At 38.1% G+C, this 6,516-nt stretch overlaps 1 pseudogene; it reads right to left on the bottom strand.

Annotated features, from left to right (window-relative positions):
- Positions 1 to 341: 341 nt before the first annotated feature.
- LOC131001697 (LOB domain-containing protein 25-like) lies at positions 342 to 1,574 on the bottom strand (annotated as a pseudogene).
- Between the last annotated feature and the right edge of the window lie 4,942 nt (positions 1,575 to 6,516).

The following is a 6,516-nucleotide window of genomic DNA, read 5'->3' as shown; positions in this document are numbered from 1 at the left end:
TGAGGAGGTGCCGGTGGCGGAGAAGCCCGCTGCCCCGGAGAAAGACGTGCCCCCGCAAGCCGGAGCCCGAACCCGAGCCGAAAAAGGTGGCGGCGCCTGCGGAGAAGGAGAAAAATGAAGCGGCGACGGCGGATGAGAAGGTTGCTGAATCCGCTTCCTTTAAAGAGGAGAGCAACAAAGTCGATGACCTCGTCAATCCGGAGAAGAAAGCTCTCGACGAATTCAAGCTCTTGATTCAGGAGGCTCTCAACAAGCACGAGTTCACCGCGCCGCCGCCTCCGCCACCGGCGAAGGAGAAGTAAGATATGGAAGAAACGTGACAAGAAAAGAAGAAGATGACGAGCCCTCACCTTCACCCTCGTTGATGTTGAAGCCTGGTTCCTTGATCGTTTGTCGGCAACACAGCTCGATTGCTAAAGCCATGGCGTCATCTTCAGGGACGGATAAAAGGAGAGAACAGGCGGCTCCGTTGCTCGCCGAAGAGAAGCAGCACTGCAGCAGTGGTCACAGCCATCTGGAGATGCCGAGGAGCCTAAAATCACCAAGAAACAGAGATCGATTTTCGGCTATTTCCCCGGCCAACTCGAAGAAAAATAGCAAGACTCAAGCCAACAAAACTTTCCCCAGCTGCATCGGTGAAGCAGCTGTATATTTTAAAGATAAGAAAGATAAAAGAAAGAGATGAAGTAAAGGAGTATTTGCTGCTGCTAAAAAGAAGGAAGAGCTACTCTATTTATAAGCAAACTTCTCACCAAATCTCTAAACTTAGCTGTTCTTCCAGCGCCGAAGAGTGGAGTTCCAGCTATGAAAGGCCCTTCAAAACAAGCTGTTAAAGTTTAAAAAAGACTACATTTAATGCAACGAAGGACATTTATTTGCTGTCAAAAGTGCTTATACGCAGCTGAAAAGCTAAAGTTGTTGCATGGGGTCATAAATGGGCCTAAGAAGAGTAAGGATAATTGGGCCTAGTTTAGTCGACTGACGGATTATTGGGCTTCTTTGAAGTTTGAAGTTCCATCAGTCGAAGCTCCGTTTCCGGTTGCAAAGCGCATGATGTGAGCATTGGTGGCGTCAAGCTCCTGCTGAAGGGTGAAGACCTGGCGCTGAAGAATGGTGATGGCCCCCACACACAGCCGTAGACGGGATCTTTCAGCCGAGCCTCGGCTTCGTAAGTCAGCGACTTCACGGTGTCCTCGCGCTGGTGAGGCGGGATCTCGTTCAGCAGCTTGCTCACGTTGCTGGCGTCGAAGATCTTGTGCACGTTCACGAACTTCGTCGGCTCCTCCGCCGGGAAATACGCAGCGAAGATACAGCCGGATAGACATCTCAGCCGCAGGAATTTGCAGGAGGCGCACGGAGGGCTTGAGTAGCTGCTCGAAGATGATGAAGAAGAAGCCATGATTCTGCAAAGCAAATCTATTCTAAATGGGCCTAATGATTCAAGTTGATTTGAACAAAACTCATGCAAAATGGGCCAAGTTGATTAAGCCCAATAAGTCATGCTTTGATGAGTTCCATGTGATATAGTCAAGAATTTTACTCGAATGATTCAAGTATAAAGCCCAAACTTTAATTAGTGGGCTAGGATGCTATATAGCCCAAGTTGTTAAAAAAAAAAATTGAAGCACTCCTAAATACGAGTATAAACTATTTAAAATTCAAATCCAAATTGAAGAACTCCTAAATACGAGTATAAACTATTTACAAAATTCAAAGAAATTCAAGAACTCCTAAATACGAGTATAAACTATTTGCAAATTCAAATTCAAATTAAAGAACTCCTAAATACGAGTATAAACTATTTAAAATTCCAAAATCAATTGAAGAACTCCTAAATACGAGTATAAACTATTTACAAAATTCAAAGAAATTCAAGAACTCCTAAATACGAGTATAAACTATTTGAAAATTCGAAAAATTAAATTCAAGTCAAGCACTCCTAAATAAGAGTTTAAACTATTTACAAATTCAAATCCAAATTGAAGCACTCCTAAATACGAGTATAAACTATTTACAAAATTCAAAGAAATTCAAGAACTCCTAAATACGAGTATAAACTATTTATAAATTCAAAAGAAATTCAAGAACTCCTAAATACGAGTATAAACTATTTAAAAGTCCAAAATCAAATGAAGAACTCCTAAATACGAGTATAAACTATTTACAAAATTCAAATCAAGAACTCCTCGATAAGAGTTTAAACTATCAAAATAAATTTCGAGACTCGTCTATTACCAAAGGCATTTCGTCCATAAACAAGTCTCGATGGGGCAATTTGTAGACAATTAAATTTGTCGTCGAATTAAATCATGCCACGTGTAAATTCATGAATTAAATATTCAATTATATTTTCTATTTTATTAAATGGGATTTTATTCCTAATTAAATAGATATATATGATTAATATTTAATATAATGAATTAATGGGCTTATTGGCCACCTAAGGCCCAAGGCCCATACATGGAGGCCCAAAGCCCATAAAGCCCATGAAGCCCATCTCTAAAATCTATAAATAGAGGTGTTGGGGTGCTCATTATCAGAACGTGAAGGAGTGGAAGATCGAAGAGACCAAAGAATTCTCTCTAGTATCGTAAGTTGAAAGAGGCGAAGAATTGGAGAGTTCAAGTATTCTTCCAAGTATTCAAGTATCTTGAAGAATTCTATCTAGCGTTCAAGTCTTCTTCGAATCTTCAAGTATTTGAGCATTCAAATCTTCAAGTATCCTTCAAAATCTTCAAGCGTTCAAGTCTTCTTCGAATCTTCAAGTATTTGAGCATTCAAATCTTCAAGTATCCTTCAAAATCTTCAAGCGTTCAAGTCTTCTTCGAATCTTCAAGTATTTGAGCATTCAAATCTTCAAGTAACCTTCAAATCTTCAAGTGATCAAGGCGTTCTTACAAATTCCAAGAACGATCTTCCTCAAATCAAATCAACCAAATCCCAAAGCTTCAAGGCGTTCTTACAAATTCCATGAACGATCTTCCTCAAATCAAATCAACCAAGTCCCAAAGCTTCAAGGCGTTCTTACAAATTCTAAGGACGTTATTCAAATCAAATCAAATCAAGTTCAAAAGCTTCAAGGCATTCTTACAAATTCTAAGAATGTTCTCAAATCAAATCAAGTTCAACGTTCAATCCAAAATCATGACTTGAGTCCCTTGGATTGGCGTCATCAAATCAAGTATTTCAAGAACCTTCGAACTTGTTCAAGAATCAAATAGAAGAGAAGAATCAGAGGATTAACTAGAGATTGCAACCCGCATAAATCTATCTTCATATCTATCAAATTATCTTTGTAATGCATTTTGTATTTTATCAAATTGAAATACAAAAATTTGTGTTTACAGTATATTTCGTCTTTTTCCTGCTATAATGTGAAATGATTGTTTCAAGTCTTAGGCAATTAATTTATAAAGGTGATCTCTGTATTTCCGTGAAGGGCAAAGATTGAAGACCAAAGCATCATTGGGGCATAGCAGGTGTTCTTTGATCGTTTAATCTTAGGTTACTCGATGAATATTTTCTGTATTGAATCAACATTCTATGTGTAGTAAGATATGTATTTTAATCTTAGGCAACCAATTTGTAAAGGTTAATCACCATGAGATCTTGTCATGTACCCTGTAATATTGTTAAACATAGTGAATTGGCTATGAGGCAGTCATAGATTGTATTTGTATAACTCAAAATATATCTTGTGTGTTCTTTATTTTTCGTTGCATGTTAGCTTGAACGTTATTAACATTTATGTTAACATTACTCTTGAATATTACACAGTTTACTTGTGGTAATTTGGGGCATTGAAAATTTTCACCTCAATTCCTTGTTTCACATGCTCATTATAATTATTACTAACTCAAACAATTGTAGTAATTATTTAAGTAAATTATTTAAAGGAAAATAATCATAATCATCATATCATATACTCCCTCCGTCCACCAAAGATATGCCACAATTTCCTTTTTCGTCCATCCACAAAAAATATGCCACATCCATTTTTAGTAGTAGGGTCCACACAACTCCACTCACATTTAAAGTGGGACCCTTACTCCACTACCAACTTTATTCATATTTTATTAAAACTCGTGCCGAAAGTAAAGTGACATATCTTTGGTGGACGGAGGGAGTGTCACATAGCTTCACAAGCATTGACGTAGCTAGAGGGGGGGGCAGTGGGGGCACTGGGCCCCACTGGAAATTTCAAAAATATTAGGGTATTTTAGTAATTTCACATTTAATATTAAATAAATACATAAATACTCCAATTTCTTTCTATCAATTGTACGAGAGATAAGCTATTGAATGGTTGTCTGATATCTAACCTCTAAAACGATGTGTTTGTAAATATTACTAATGAAACGATTAGGTACTCATTTCAAAACATAAAAATAAGAAAAGGAAATATATATTATGATAGTAGGGTATTTATTTTTATTTTTGTAATATCATGATGCAACTAATGCATGATTGTGATTTTATTGAAATTGTAATTTATTTGGAGTCTTTTTATATTCTTTTTATGAATTTATAATATTGTGATTATTACTCTCTTCGTCCCAGTTAAATTGATCAAACTTATTTTCGACAAAAAATTTAAGAAAATAATATTTTAAGTAATTTGGTAATAAAATGAATAAATGATTCTTTGCATGTATTTATTTTGTATAAGAAAATTAATTAACTTAATTGAGACGGTCCAAAAATAATATTGATCATATTAATTAAGTCGAGAAAAATATTTGAGCCCCCATGACCGTCAGTGTTCACAAGTAAAACATCTAAGAACATTAATAATCATAATCATATATCAGAAGCTTCAAATCTAAAAATAATCACAGAGCAAGTGAAACAAATAAAATCAGTGATTCCTTTGATCGGGGAAAATATAGTTTAAAACGAGATATCACTCATTGCATGAATATTACAATCAGCCGATAGAGGTGACTAATTAACCAGCCGTTGGCTTTCAGTAGACACTAGTTTTGCTGGTTTTTTGGTAATACCACATGTTGATAAGTATATATTGATCTAGGCTAGAGATGGCAGTGGATCCTGGACCCGGTCCAGATCCGTGGATCCAGATCCGATTTGACGGATCTGGATCTCAATTTTTTGGATCCACGGATCTGGATCCGGATCTGGATCTTATTTTCTAAAACGGATCTGGATCTGGATCTTGACATTTGAGATCCGGATCCGACCCAGATCCGACCCGTGGATCCGATTTAATTAAAAATATATTATTTATTTTTTATATTTATTTTATTAATAATATTAGATATATTAAAAAATAAAACAAAATAGAATTAACTTTGAAAACCTAATTTCTAATTCATCTCTTCTCTCCCTCTCGGTCTTCTCACTCCCCGCGCCGCCTGACCTCCATCTCTGCCCTCTGGACTCACTCCCATCTCCTTCTCGGCCTCAGTCACGCCGTCTCACCTCCATCGCCGGTCGTCTTCTCCGATTCGCTCGCCCGCCCGCCGCTGGAGTCACGCTCGCTCGCTCGATCCCTGCTTCGCTCGCTCGATCCCTGCTTCGCTCGCTCCCTGCTTCTCTCCCTCCATCGCCCGCCGCTGGAGTCACGGCTCGCTCGCTCGCTCGCCAGCCAGCAGCAGCGGCAGTGCAGCACACGTTTTGTAAGTATAATAGGACTTTTGTGTATAGCCATTGTTGCTTATCCAAAAATAAGCACATGTTTACCTCACTGCCATTTTGTTTTAATTTAGACCTTCGGTAATTGGTAGTTGAATTCTGAGCATTTCTGCTTCTCGAATCATATGGATTTTAGTAATTAGTTTGTATAATTCCAGGCCCTTTAGCTCTCTGTTGATGTACATCTATTTCTTGGTCTGCTTCCTGTGATGATATTTGCAATTTTCATTTACTCGTATGTAAATACACAAACAAATTTATAATCGTTTCCATGTGTGTGTGTTTCGTCTCTTGTCTTCAATTTCGTGTTCTTGTCATCTTTTACTCCTGGATTTGGATGTTTGTTACTTCATCTACTTGGTTTGGTATTAAAATTGTTCAGAGTTAAGGCATTAAGATAGAAATCAATGGCCTGAAAATTCACCCAAAATAGGGCATCCTTTGATGACATTAGACATCTTGTGTATGTTGTTGATTTTGTGAATTTATTTTTGAATTTAATTTGAAAACACTAGATCCATGGATCTGGACCCGCGGATCCGTGGATCTGACGGATCTGGATCTGGATCCAAAATTTTCAGATCCGCGGATCTGGATCCGGATCTGGATTTAGTATATGCAAACGGATCTGGATCTGGTATTGGCCAGACCCGGTCCAGATCCGGCCCGTTGCCATCCCTAATCTAGGCTGATCAGGGGATCATCATCACTATTTATCTGGGTCCCGCACAATATTCTAAAATTTTCTTACAATGTTCAAAATCAGCATTTGATTCAACCGCCACCTCACCGCTTCTCTCTTCACCAACGCCACCTCACTACCGACCATCGCCACCTTACTCATCCTTGCACAACACGATG

The sequence above is a fragment of the Salvia miltiorrhiza genome, chromosome 8 (assembly GCF_028751815.1).
Source record: "Salvia miltiorrhiza cultivar Shanhuang (shh) chromosome 8, IMPLAD_Smil_shh, whole genome shotgun sequence".
Taxonomy (NCBI): domain Eukaryota; kingdom Viridiplantae; phylum Streptophyta; class Magnoliopsida; order Lamiales; family Lamiaceae; genus Salvia; species Salvia miltiorrhiza.
The sequence above is the reverse complement of the archived record's forward strand: the minus strand, read 5'-3'. Positions and strand labels throughout refer to the sequence as shown.